Source organism: Saccopteryx bilineata, chromosome X (assembly GCF_036850765.1).
Source record: "Saccopteryx bilineata isolate mSacBil1 chromosome X, mSacBil1_pri_phased_curated, whole genome shotgun sequence".
NCBI lineage: Eukaryota > Metazoa > Chordata > Mammalia > Chiroptera > Emballonuridae > Saccopteryx > Saccopteryx bilineata.
The window spans coordinates 14,983,621-14,998,745 of NC_089502.1; the positions used below are offsets into that span (position 1 = coordinate 14,983,621).

The 15,125-nt window shown below is 38.5% G+C and overlaps 1 protein-coding gene across 2 annotated transcripts in view; it reads right to left on the reverse strand.

The window, feature by feature from the left end:
- Positions 1–3,324: 3,324 nt before the first annotated feature.
- Positions 3,325–15,125, reverse strand: part of SLC25A14 (solute carrier family 25 member 14) — a 72,603-nt gene continuing 60,802 nt past the window's right edge. Inside the window, exon 10 of one of the 2 annotated variants that reach the window (XM_066249947.1) lies at positions 3,325–3,546. The gene's annotated coding sequence lies outside the window, so the exon portion shown is untranslated. Of the gene's footprint in view, positions 3,547–7,232; positions 7,342–15,125 lie in introns of those variants that run through there. The other variant, XM_066249948.1, reaches the window with a different exon arrangement.

Genomic DNA, 15,125 nt, shown 5'->3' on the forward strand with positions numbered 1-15,125 from the left:
GACTGAGAGCTAACTGAGGCAGGATGCTGACTTTCTTCTATAATCAGTTTCCCCATTTTCAAACCTCTGCTCCTCTGTCCTTCTCTTGCAATGAGTCTTCTTCTCCTATACAGGTATACTTACTAAAAGCAAGAAATGTACTAGTGTCAGGATGCTTAAAACTCAGACCCTATTTCTGAATACACTAAAGCAGCACTGTCCAATAAAAATATAATGCAAGCCACATACAGTTTTGAATGTTCTAGTAGCCACATTAAAAAGGTAAAAAAAAATAACATGTGAAATAAATGTTAATATTTCATTTAACCCAACATATCCAAAACATTATTTCAATATTATCAATATAAAAAACCACATTATTTTTATGCTAAACATTTGAAGTTTGTTGCATATTTTACACTTACAGAATATCAATTCAAACCAGCCATATTTAAAATGCTCAATAGCCATTTGTGGCTAGTAGCTACCTATTGGACAGCACAGCACTAGAGAAATGAGATTCTGTTCTTATTAACTGTTATCTATCGTGATTGCTTTTATAAAGTGGAGTCCCGCCCCTCTGATGTAAATCAGACATTTTAAGTAGTGATGGTCAAAAATGTAGGGACCTGTATTAGATTCTGAAGTGTATCTTTTCCCATGCTTCATGGTGTTCAAGACAGTTTCTTTGGGAAATAGCTTATCTTGCGATTATTTCCATTAACCCTCCCAATCCACTGTGTTTCTAACTCTGTGGTGCCCTTCCCCTCAGTCAACCTCTTACTTCACTTGTAGCTACTTGCCGATGACAATGCTAAACCACGAATTTGGAGGCACTGGAAGGGAAGGAGGAGGGGAAAGGGGGAGGTACCAAGAAAGGAACTACCAACCTCTCCACACTGGACCCACTTGGCTCCTCGGAGCTTGACCTTTACCCATTTACTCCCAAACTTGCATTTCCCTGGGAACCTCAATCACATAAGAGGATGTCTCCGAAATGGTTTGGGAGACCCGCTGAGGAGCAGGGGCCTCTGTGTGCTTTCTGTGGGCACAGAAAATGACTGCTTGCCTCTGGGAATTGTGCGCAGGCTCCCTCTGGGCAACCCTAGCAGCAAAAAATCAAGAACAGAGTGGAGAAAAACCCCAGAGGCTACGTTCAGCCTTCCTGAGCTTCCAGGTAAACCCTTTCCTCAACCTCCTGGTCTCCACAGTGGATTCCTAGAAAGTTTGTCTCTTAAGGCCCTAAACTAGGTTATCTCCCCAGAAAGCTGAATAGAAAAAAGGGGGCAAGAAGAAACCTCGACAGTATGGATTAATTTTTCTGGGATTTGGTGCCAAAATAACCTTGGAAGGTTAAGCTCTCCGTTTCTCTAAAGTGATGGCCTGAGAATGGATTTGAGGTCAATGTGTAATGTGTAATTGAGGCCCATGAAAATTTTCATTCAAATCTCAAACTATGATGTTCAGAACTTGGATAGAATCTGGCCATCCTCCTCTCAAAAGGATGGCACAACACCTGATACTTTGCACTTGGGTTTTAATTCTCCTTCAGTCTTAGATGAACTCCTACCTTGTTTTCCCTAAGTTGTTCAGAGGTTAATGAGCATCCCTTTCAACTCCATACTCTTGAAAATTCCCTTCTTCCTAGCTCCAAATTCTTATCTTCAGCATAAATGCTGTTTCTCACTAGTTTATTCTAATAACATAAATCCTCCTTTGGTAGATGTTTTTGCAGTTGCTTTGCTTACCACTCTGGCCCAGAGGAGGACTATGCTTGCCTTCACCATAGCAGGCTTCATGTTTCTACAATTGAAAATTTTTTGGCCCTCAAGGGAATGATGGAAGCCAATATGCTTTGAAATGTTGAGCACCCAGCAAGGACAAGTTATGCCAGCAACTAAGTGCATTCTTGGATTTGGTTATGAATTACTGGGAACAAGGCAAAACACAAACAGTACCTGGTTTTTGGACAAAATTGAAAGCCGGCTCAGATGAATACCCTCTTTATTGGTGGTTAAAAGCTTAATTTCCTGGCCTTGATACAAATGACTGTTCTTGCCAAGGTAACAAGCACAGTATAATGGAAATTAGTTACAGGAGAAAGGCAGGAGCTGAGGAGAAGCTAGGTGATTGTTGTTTTCTTAGGTTCAGTCTAAGAAACCCTGCTACCTTAGTGGAAAAATCACAGGCTTTGAAGTCCAACAGACTAGCATTCAAATTATGAGTCACTAAATTTGCAAAGCTGCAATTTCCTCATTTGTAAAATCGGGATAATAATGCCTACCTTATATGGTTATAGGGAGGACTAACTCCAATAACAAATGTAAAAAATGAACATTGTTATTGCTCAGAAAATGTTCTCTCCCTCTTCCTTAAAAATCCTGAAGAATAAAATATCCAGCAGGTCAATTTAAGAGAGCCCATCATATTTGTAGATATTATGACCTCTAGGACAAGAATAATTAGGTTCTGGATTGTGAATTCCTCAACCCTTGAATAAGAGTATTAAAAATGAGTTGTAAAAGGTGACTCAGTTTGAAAAACATAAACAGTAAATCTAGTATCTTAGCAGGATCAAGACAGAGCAGATACAAGCAAGGCACTATTATCATACAGTTGGGCTTAAAAATAACTGCAACTAAAAACACGGCATTTCAAATGCCATAGAGATGTTTACCTGAAACCTATGTATTCTTACTTACCAATGTCAACCCATTAAATTTAATTTCTAAATAAATAAATAAAAACACTGTGTTTAAAAAGCCACCAAGAGCAGAGATACAGAATGCTATACAAAAGTCTAATGGCTTTCTCTGACACAGCCTCCTTCACAGATAAGGGAATACACTGGAGAAGAAGACATTTAGATTTTATTCATGTATCCAAAGTCTTCTCTGAATGGACTTGCAAAAACAAAACAGGTCCTGTTCAGCAATTTGATCAAAATAGGCAAAAGATATTAAGACCTTGTAGGACAGAATGTAAGTCAATCGGTCTCATGTATAATTACCATGAACAGCTTATTGTAAATTTGTTAGAAAAGGTTGTGACATGAATAAGTTTTATACTGATACCTCGGGAAGCTACCATACATGGCACACCTCAATTGAGGACTACTGTCCAGAACATAAGAACACACAGCTCTCTGTACAGGGGCATTTTCAGTGGTTTCACACGTGTTAGAAGCAGGTTTCCCTAATCCACCAACACTCATCTGCTTGATCAGTAAGCCCAACTCTGAGAGTTGGCCAGCCAGAGTTAGCCTTGGGATCTCTTCCCTATATAGAGAAATATTCATGATTCAAAGGGAAATTAATTTGTGACTTTAATTTCATTCTCAGTCACTGGCCAAACTAAATAAAGACCAGTAAAATCAACAAGCATGAGAGATACATCAAGGACATAAATATGAGGAAAAACGGTGGTGATAGGTGGGCAACAGGAGCTGCAACAGCCCTAAGGCCGGGCCACAACTCCTTGTGGCCGTCAGCCACTCAGCTACTCCATGACTCTTTCAGCATCTTCCATGTCATCCGTTCAATCTGATGACTGATTTGGATTCTTCTCCTTTTAATTAAAAGAAAAATTTCATTTGTTATTTTCACAGTCATATAAACTCAATGATGGTACTTACAAGTGTCAACTGTCATCCATTCATTAATCTGTCGATCTGTACACCTACTGCACAAACATTCATTCAGAACCAGGTGCTAAAATTGGCCCAGCTTTGCTGGAATTTCTGTTAGAGATATATATTAATGTATATATGATTTTCATGATTCTTTTCTATTATAAAAGCAATTTTTATTCATTTTAGAAATTTTTAAAACTACATAAAGCTATTCATAATTGTATCATCCAGAGATGATCATTGTTACTCTCCATCTATTTTCTTCACTTAACATTATATTGTTCATTTTTCTGTCATTGGGTTTTCTTCAAAAATATGACTTGTAAAGGTTACATGTTTATTTAACATGAGTATAAATTAAGCATTTACCTATAGTTGTACATTTGTTTTTCCAATTTCTCCCCATTATACTGCCACTATAAATACCCTTGTGTATCAATATTTGATTGTCTGTTTAATTCCTTAGGATAAATTCTCTAAAGCAGTTCTGATTCATATTTTTTAATGTTTTTATTTTTTGTATTTTTCTGAAGTTAGAAACAGGGAGGCAGTCAGACAGACTCCCACATGTGCCCGACCGGGATACGCCCGGCACGCCCACCAGGGGGAGATGCTCTGCCCATCTAGGGCGTCGCTCTGTTGCAACCAGAGCCATTCTAGCGCCTGAGGAAGAGGCTATAGAGTCATCCTCAGCGCCCGGGCCAACTTTGCTCCAGTGGAGCCTTGGCTGCGGGAGGGGAAGAGAGAGACAGAGAGGAAGGAGAGGGGGAGGGGTGGAGAAGCAGAAGGGCGCCTCTCCTGTATGCCCTGGCCAGGAATCAAACCCGGGACTGCTGCACGCCAGGCCGACGCTCTACCACTGAGCCAACTGGCCAGGGCCTGATTTATATTTTTGCTGGCATTTATTTACTATTTTGCTAGCATTATTTGAAGTGTAATGTTTCCCTAGGATACCCGCTAAGAAAAGTCAAAAGTTGGCCATAAATGAACAGACCATATTGATATAAATATTTCAAAGAAATAAAAGTGCATGGCTTCCTGAAAGTATAAACCATAATAAGGGGGGGTTCTCCAGTTGTTTTCAACAAAAAGAAACCTATAGCTGTGTCCTACTGCTAGAGGTAATCTTCAAATTTAGAAATCTGGAATAGGAAAATAGCATTTTAAGAACAGCCCTTACAGGTTAGCTAGATCATCAACATGATATCCAGGTATTGATTTCAATGTTTTTCACTCTTAAATTTTTCTGAAGTAGTTGCTTTCTGCAATACCTTAAAATCCTAAGGCATGGGAATATGAAAACATGATCACATGAGCATGAAAGTACGTGTTTCTTTTTAATTGATTTTTAGATAGAGCAAGAGAGAAAGGAGAGAGAGAGGAGAGAGACAGAAACATCAATTTGTTCCAATAATTGATGCATTCATTGGTTGATTCTTGTATTTGGCCTGATACTGGGGATTTAACTCACAGCCTTGGTATATCAGGACCACGCTATAACCCATTGAGCCACCCAGTCAGGGCTGTCAGGGAGAGGTCTTGATTCAGTTGAGCCATGAAGCTGTAGTCTCATATCCCTCCTGAAAAGGAAAGGTGTGCTCCACCCAATGGGTCAACTGTGGCGGGGTAAAGTGCATAAAAGCTTAATATACTACTACCCGGCCATATGTTCACTGGGTTTACAAGCTGTTGGGACCATAATCAACCACTGGGCTCAAAGAGCCCTCTCATGAGGAGTCCTAGAAACAACCAGTGAAGCTGCTACGGGTCTCAGAGTCTGTTTCAATGCACAAGGCAGTTCCATTTTTTGTTTGTGTTTTTCCAAAACACCGTCTATACAATGACACAGGCAGGATCCATTAGCTCCAGAGCACTAGGAGATCCAAAATCATGAAAGACCCACAGCCTGAGGGGGGTGTCCCTTTTATTGGTTTAGGTTTGTTTTTATTTAGTGTATGTCACTCAACAACCCTGTGATTGAATCATATTTCCCATTTACCATCATAAATCCCCATCAGTTCCAGTTCTGTCTCAATTGTGTTGACATTAGGCACTAAAAAGATGATAAACACACTGAGATAATAGTCACCGGCCCAGTAAAATGCCATGCTGTCTTACAAAATTAACTATTCATTGTGCTTTTATCACTCAGAACTTCTACAGAAAAGCAAACTGGTGTCATGTCATCTCAGAGGTGATTTAAAAAGTGAGAAAACTAAATTAAGAAATTATAGCTGGCCTGACCAGGCAGTGGCGCAGTGGCTAGAGCATCGGATTGGGATGTGGAAGGACCCAGGTTCGAGACTCCAAGGTCACCAGCTTGAGCACAGGCTCATCTTGAGCTTGAGCAAAAGCTCACCAGCTTGGACCCAAGGTCACTGGCTCAAGCAAGGGGTTACTCGGTCTGCTGAAGGCCCACGGTCAAGGCACATATGAGAAAGCAATCAATGAACAACTAAGATGTAGCAACGAAAAACTGATGATTGATGCTTCTCATCTCTCTGCGTTCCTGTCTGTCTGTCCCTGTCTATCCCTCTCTCTCTCTGACTCTCTCTATGTCCCTGAAAAAAAAAAAAGAAATTATAGCTGAATGGCTAATTATTTTAAATGTGAAAAACAGATTCATAATCCAAAATTCCAACTACTATTTTAAGATTACCAGGCCCCTTAGTATTCTTACACAATGATGTGTTAAATTGTTTTGCTTTTCTTTTTTTTAAATGTTTATTGTATTGATGTTAGAGAGAGGAAGGGAGAGAGGGAGAGACAGGAACATAAAGCTCCTCCTGTATGTACCCTAACCAGGGACCAAACTGGTAATCTCTGCACTTCAGGATGATGCTCTCAACTGAGCTATCCAGCCAGGGCAAATTGTTTTTCTTATTTATTAACTAAATGGGACAAGGATGCATGAAAAGTGTTTATAGTGAGTTAGGCACAGCCCAAAATACATCTGAATTTTGATGCTGTGGCACTGAATAAAGAGAAGCAATATCCTTTAGTGAAACCTTGGGAATTAGGATTAATGTGAAGTGGTCATTCTGAGAAGATATGAAGATATTTGTTCCTAAAAACATGTATTATTACTTTAACTTTCATGTAAAATCCTGACTTGGCCAGGCTAACAAAAATATTATCCCTTATGGGATATACTTTAATAAATAGGAAAAAAAGTATTTATAATCCGGTTCATAGTAGCTCAATCATTCCTCCCATAAACTTGTTTATAAGATTCACAACATACTTCTTGGCACTGGATGACAGAGGGCAGGAAGGCTCAGCCCCATGTCAAGATTACTAACTTTTAAACTACTGGTATCTGTACCAATAATTCCAAGTTCTTCAATAAATAGAATAACACACAAGAATAAGTTCCTCTGTGTGTCATGAAGGAGGTTGTGAAGAAGAAAGACTAACAAAGAGTGCAAAATCAGTAAAAAGTGGAGAATAAGAGAAAATTTATATATTTGCTGTCACATCTCCAGGAAAATGATTTAACTCCAGTATTACAGTTAAGTGTCTAAGAGTGACCAACCACAACTATTGACCTTCTTCCTCCCAGGGTGCTATAAAGATAGGGAAATTAATGAAATCAATATTCTTTACTGCTCAACTGCCATAAACTTTAAGTACCCTAAACAAGGCAGAGTCTGTACACCTCCAGCATAGTGATCATAGGCATGGGCTCATGAGCCTGACTTCCTGGGTTAGAATCCTAGTTCTGCCATTTCCTAGGAAAAAAAATATATATTTTACTTTCCTGTACCTCAGTTTCTCATCTGAAAAATATGAATAGTATCTACCTTATAAGGTGATTGGAAGAATATAAACAGAGTTTTACAGACACCATATACTTATAATAGTATCTCACACATAATAAAGCCCTATGTATTTGCTATTAGTAGTAATAGTAATAGCAGCAGTAGTATTATTACTGTTAGCTCTTTCATATTTTAGCCTCTCAAATAAAAAAAAATTGAAAACTTTTTCATCAGACAGACTACAGACTTTGATCATTATTTTATCCCTTTAAACCTGGGGTTTCCTGATCAGAAATGTGAGGCCCTGGCCAGTTTTCTCAGTAGATAGAGCATTGGCCCAGTGTGCAGACATCCCAGGTTCGATCCCCAGTCAGAGCACACAGGAGAAGCAACCATCTTCTTCTCTCTTCTCATCCCTCTCCCACTTCTCTTCTTCTTCTCCTCCTGCAGCCAGTGGCTCAATTGGTTTGAGTGTTGGCCTCAGGCACTGAGGATAGCTTGGTTGTTTCAAGCATCAGCCCCAGGTGGGGGTAGCTGGGTGGATCCTGGTCTGGGTGCATGCAGGAGTCTAAGTCTGTTTCTCTATCTACCCTCCTCTAACTTAAAAAAAAGTCAGTTATTTGATTTTGAGGTTGCTGGTACATGAGGTATTTGCTTATTCCAAAGGAAAATACCCATGTTATCATCTGGAGTTAATATGAATCAATCTGCATTTTGTTACCAAGCAGCTCCATTGAAAATCCTTCATACCAATCAAGCTAAACTACATGCTGAAGTCTTAAAAAAGAATTGATTGAGAGTGACGTCACGGAAATGTCGCCGTGAGCAGCGCGTCCGACAGATCTCCCCAAAATCACAACAAATTTATCAACTAGAAACAGAAAAATTAATCCTCGGAGCATTCCGGAGTTCCACACAAACTGAAAGCGAAAGGACTGTTATCACTTGAATCTGAGAGATGAGGGTGTGGAGGAAGCTAACTACCACAGGGACGTTCATTCAAGCCGCGGAGGGAGTGCGCCTGTGGTAAGTCGGCCCACACTCGGGAGAGGCGAGCAGCCGCCGGCGCATGCCCGGTCCGGTTGCAGAGCGAGCACCGCTAACATTCCCAGCAGCCCGTGCACTGCGAGTGAGAGTCCCCAGCCACCGGTGCCCTGAGCACCCCATTCACGCGTGCCCTGGGCATCCCACGTGCCCAGAGCGCCCTACTGACCCGCACACCCAGGGTGCCCCATTATCCTGTGCCCGGTGCGCCCCAGCCGCCAGCGGCGGGGCGAGCGGGAGAGGCGCCAGGGCAGTCTTCCCTACTTGGGAGATTCTCTCCATGGGCGGGGCACCTCACCCAGCCATTCAAGCTAACAATCAAGCATTGGGGGAGGGGCACGCAGGCAGCCTGAAATACCTTCGGGAGCACAGCTGCGGACCCAATCACTGAAATTAGCTTAACCCATGAAATCTGCTCACCCACGGGGCTCTAATTGATAAGATCTCTCTCAGTTCAGCGCTCCAAGACAAGAGGCGTGATATTTTTTAGTGCCTCTTGCTTAAGGGGCGGGGGCAACTTCTGATTGCTAGAGCCTCCATATTCAGGGATAAACACTAACAAGAGGGCTTGGCAGATAATAAGATCTATACTACACTAGTCACAAGCAGAGACTAGTGCCTCTTCTTCCCAGCAAAAACAGGCTACAAAGTGTGGAAAGCCTGGGTTGAGTGGTCCAACAGAATGCTAGGCGCTGAACAGTCACCTTGACAACAATTGACTCCCACCCCCGCCTGATTACACTGGAGGCTCTGACTGCCAGAGCCTTACCCAAAGCCTTGCACTGAGTGGGGATAGAGTGGGGATTTCCCAGCTCTTTGAGCCTCTTACTCCCCAGGCAGAAGCAGTAGCAGCCTTATAGCTGGATCACCAGGCTGCTAATTCAGGAAGGGGGGACTAGGAGAGAGACTCCAGGAAAGCAAACTCTCTCATCGTTGGACCCTGCAAACGCCAACAAGCCTTGACTACCAGCAAGACTAAAAGCCAATTATATGACATTGCCATAGAATCCCATCAACTGCAAATCCCTACCTAAGTGTGACACAGGGGCAGAGCCTGGGGTACAGAGTCACCGACCAGGAAGAGGGAGAGAAAAGAAAAAGGAAGAAATTAACCTCTCAAAATCAAGAAAAATCCACAGACTTTACAACTTGTTCCACTAATTTTTTTGTTGTTGTTGTTTGTTTCTTCTATCTTATTGCCATTATTATTATTATTTCTATTTCCTCCACCTCGGTCCTTTTATTCTCTGCCCATCTTATGCTTCCCTTTTCTTGAACTACACTACCCATGAGTATTACATTTTATTTCTTTTCTTCATCCTCACCCTCCTTTAAGGTTATACTCCAAAACACTTAACTCTCACTCTCTCCTCTTTTTTTTTTTTTTTTGTTTTGCTTTATTTTGTTTTTTTCTCTTCCTTTTTATTTCTTCCTTCGTTTTTCTCTTTTTCTTATTTTTTCCTTTCTATTCATTTTTTCTTTTCTCGTTTTACTTTTCCTCCCATTTAATCCTCAATCACGAACAAATTAGTTAATTTGGGACTCAAGGGTTTTTTTTGGTTTTATTTTTCTTTTTCGCTTTTGTTTTTGTTTTTTTGTTTGTTTGTTTTTGTGGCATTTTGGGTACTTTTTACGTTGCTTTTTAACTCACTAGCATTCCTCTCAAGCCAAGGTATCCATTGTATTTAGTCTTCGTTCCACTTAATACAACAGATTTTTACTTATTATTTTTATTTTTTTCTTCTTTATTATTCTTTTTTTTCTTGTTTTTTCTGGTTCCCTCTTATCCCTCTCATTATATCTCTTAGTTGACCATCACTTACAAGCAAATCATCTTATGCTTGTCTAAGATTTTCTTTTTTTTTTTTTTTGCATTTAGTAGGTCCCTACTCCCTTTTTTTACCCCTTGAACTCTTCACCCCAAATCAGGCCCTCCATTATAGGCAGTTTTTGTTCCATTTAGAATAATATAATTCACAGGTCATCATGATATTTCCCTGAGGAGGGGAGAGGAGGGAAAGAGAAGAGAGAAAAAAGGGGGAAATAATAAATTATTACTGTTTTTTTTTGTGGGGTGTTTTACCTTTTTTTTTTTTACTTTTTACTCTTTATTAATTCTAATTAGTGCTATCAACAAGACCACCCTCAGAAGCCAATAAGAAAGAGGAAATCGAATATTATGGATACAAAAGAAAGAGAGGTAACACAAATAGATGTGGAAAAATCTATGGAGAAAAGACTTAACATATTGGAAGCCTTGGAGCTAAATGACAGAGAATTTAAAATAGAAATCTTAAAAATACTCAGAGATATACAAGAAAACACAGAAAGGCAAATTAGGAAGATCAGAAAACAACTCAATGAACACAAAGAATATATTACCAAGGAAATTGAAACTATAAAAACAAATCAAACAGAAATGAAAAACTCAATTCACGAGATGAAAAACGAGGTAACAAGCTTAGCTAACAGAACAGCTCAGATTGAAGATAGGATTAGTGAAATAGAAGACAAACAACTTGAGGCACAACAGAGAGAAGAAGAAAGAGACTCAAAAATAATAAAAAATGAGAAAGCCCTACAGGAATTGTCTGACTCCATCAGAAAGAATAACATAAGAATAATAGGTATATCAGAGGGAGAAGAGAAAGAAAATGGAATGGAGAATATACTCAAACAAATAATAGACGAGAACTTCCCAAGCCTGTGGAAGGAACTAAAGCCTCAAATTCAAGAAGCAAACAGAACACCAAGTTTTCTTAACCCCAACAAACCCACTCCAAGGCACATCATAATAAAGATGACACAAACCAATGACAAAGAAAAAATTCTCAAGGCAGCCAGGGAAAAGAAAAGTACAACATATAAAGGAAGGCCTATTAGATTATCATCAGATTTCTCAGCAGAAACTCTACAAGCTAGAAGAGAGTGGACCCCAATATTTAAAGCCCTGAAAGAGAGGAACTTTCAGCCAAGAATAATATACCCATCAAAGCTATCCTTCAAGTATGAAGGAGATATAAAAACATTCACAAATACAGAAAAGATGAGAGAATTTATCAACAGAAAGCCCCCACTCCAGGAAATACTAAGGGGGGTTTTCCAACCAGATTCAAAGAACAAAAGAAAACAACACCACAAGTAACAGCTCCACCAAGAACACAATAAAACCAAACTTAAACTGTGACAACAAAGGAAAAAAAGGGGGGAGAGGATGGAGATTAACAGTAGCAAAGGATGATGAAGTGCAGAAATACTTATAAGATAGGGTACTACAATGAATATGGTAGGTACCCTTTTCATTACTTAATGGTAACCACCCTTAAAAAAACCACCACAAAAACACTTGACTTAAAAAAGGTAGCAACAGAGGAAAGAAGTATGGAACACAAACAAACAAAAACAAATGATAGAAAAACAAAAGAGAAGAATCAAACTAGATACAAAACTGACAGAAAGCAATTTATAAAATGGCAGTAGGGAACGCACAAGTGACAATAATTACACTAAATGTAAATGGATTAAACTTACCAATAAAAAGACACAGAGTAGCAGAATGGATTAAAAAAGAAAATCCAACTATATGCTGCCTACAAGAAACACATCTAAGCAACAAGGATAAAAACAAATTCAAAGTGAAAGGCTGGAAAACAATACTCCAAGCAAACAACACCCAAAAAAAAGCAGGTGTAGCAATACTCATATCTAATAATGCTGACTACAAGACAGAAAAAGTACTCAGAGACAAAAATGGTCATTTCATAATGATTAAGGGGAAGTTGAATCAAGAAGACATAACAATCCTTAATATATATGCACCAAACCAAGGAGCACCAAAATATATAAGACAGCTACTTATTGACCTTAAAACAAAAACTAACAAAAATACAATCATACTTGGAGACCTCAATACACTGCTGACGGCTCTAGATCGGTCATCCAAACAGAGAATCAATAAAGATATAGTGGCCTTAAACGAAATACTAGAACACCTGGATATGATAGATATCTACAGGACACTTCATCCCAAAGCGACAAAGTATACATTTTTCTCTAGTGTACATGGAACATTCTCAAGAATTGACCATATGTTGGGCCACAAAGACAATATCAGCAAATTTAGAAAAATTGAAATTGTACCAAGCATATTTTCTGATCATAAAGCCTTGAAACTAGAATTCAACTGCAAAAAAGAGGGGGGAAAACCCACAAAAATGTGGAAACTAAACAACATACTTCTAAAAAATGAATGGGTCAAAGAAGAAATAAGCGCAGAAATCAAAAGATATATACAGACAAATGAAAATGAAAATACGACATATCAGAATCTCTGGGATGCAGCAAAAGAAGTAATAAGAGGAAAGTTCATATCACTTCAGGCCTATATGAACAAACAAGAGAGAGCCCAAGTGAACCACTTAACTTCACACCTTAAGGAACTAGAAAAAGAAGAACAAAGACAACCCAAAACCAGCCGAAGAAAGGAGATAATAAAAATCAGAGCAGAAATAAATGAAATAGAGAACAGAAAAACTATAGAAAAAATCAATAAAACAAGGAGCTGGTTCTTTGAAAAGATCAAAAAAATTGACAAACCCTTGGCAAGACTCACCAAGGAAAAAAGACACAGGACTCAAATAAATGAAATCCAAAATGAAAGAGGAGACATCACCACAGACATCATAGAAATACAAAGAATTATTGTAGAATACTATGAAAAATTATATGCCACCAAATACAACAATCTAGAAGAAATGGATAAATTCCTAGAACAATACAACCTTCCTAGACTGAGTCATGAAGAAGCAGAAAGCCTAAACAGACCAATCAGCAGGGAGGAAATAGAAAAAACTATTAAAAATCTCCCCAAAAATAAAAGTCCAGGCCCAGACGGTTATACTAGTGAATTCTATCAAACATTCAAAGAAGACTTGGTTCCTATTCTACTCAAAGTCTTCCAAAAAATTGAAGAAAAAGCAATACTTCCAAACACATTTTATGAGGCCAACATAACCCTCATACCAAAACCTGGCAAGGATGGCACAAAGAAAGAAAACTACAGACCAATATCTCTAATGAATACAGATGCTAAATTACTAAACAAAATACTGGCAAACCGAATACAACAACATATTAAAAAAATAATACATCATGATCAAGTGGGATTCATCCCAGAATCTCAAGGATGGTTCAACATACGCAAAACGGTTAACGTAATACACCATATCAACAAAACAAAGAACAAATACCACATGATCTTATCAATAGATGCAGAAAAGGCTTTTGATAAAATACAACACAATTTTATGTTTAAGACTCTCAACAAAATGGGTATAGAAGGAAAATATCTCAACATGATAAAGGCCATATATGATAAACCATCAGCCAACATCCTATTAAACGGCATAAAACTGAGGACTTTCTACCTTAAATCAGGAACAAGACAGGGTTGTCCACTCTCTCCAGTCTTATTCAACGTGGTGCTAGGGAAGTTCTGGCCAGCGCAATCAGACAAGACAAAGAAATAAAAGGCATCCATATCGGAAAAGAAGAAGTAAAGCTATCACTTTTTGCTGATGATATGATCCTATACATCGAAAACCCGAAGGACTCCACAAAAAGATTATTAGACACAATAAACCAATACAGTAAGGTCGCAGGATACAAAATTAACATACAAAAGTCCATAGCCTTTCTATATGCCAACAATGAAATATTAGAAAACAAACTCAAAAAAATAATCCCCTTCACAATTGCAACAAAAAAAATAAAATACCTAGGAATAAACATAACAAAGAATGTAAAGGACGTATATAACGAAAACTACAAGGCATTATTAAGAGAAATATAAAAAGACACAATGAGATGGAAAAATATTCCTTGTTCTTGGATAGGAAGAATAAATATAATCAAAATGGCCATATTACCCAAAGCAATATACAAATTTAATGCAATTCCCATCAAAATCCCTATGAGATTTTTTAAAGAAATGGAATAAAAAATCATCAGATTTATATGGAACTATAAAAAACCCCGAATAGCCAGAGCAATCCTAAGGAAAAAGAATGAAGCTGGGGGCATTACAATACCTGACTTTAAACTATATTATAGGGCCACAACAATCAAAACAACATGGTATTGACAGAAAAATAGACACTCAGACCAATGGAACAGAATAGAAAGCCCAGAAATAAAACCACATATATATGGTCAAATAATCTTTGATAAAGGGGCCAACAACACACAATGGAGAAAAGAAAGCCTCTTCAACAAATGGTGTTGGGAAAACTGGAAAGCCACATGCAAATGAATGAAACTCGACTACAGCCTGTCCCCGTGTACTAAAATTAATTCAAAATGGATCAAAGACCTAAATATAAGACCTGAAACAATAAAGTACATAGAAGAAGACATAGGTACTAAAATCATGGACCTGGGTTTTAAAGAACATTTTATGAACTTGACTCCAATGGCAAGAGAAGTGAAGGCAAAGATAAATGAATGGGACTACATCAGAATAAAAAGTTTTTGCTCAGCAAGAGAAACTGATATCAAAATAAACAGAGAGCCAACTAAATGGGAAATGATATTTTCAAACAACAGCTCAGATAAGGGCCTAATATCCAAAATTTACAAAGAACTCATAAAACTCAACAACAAACAAACAAACAATCCAATAAAAAAATGGGAAGAGGACATGAACAGACACT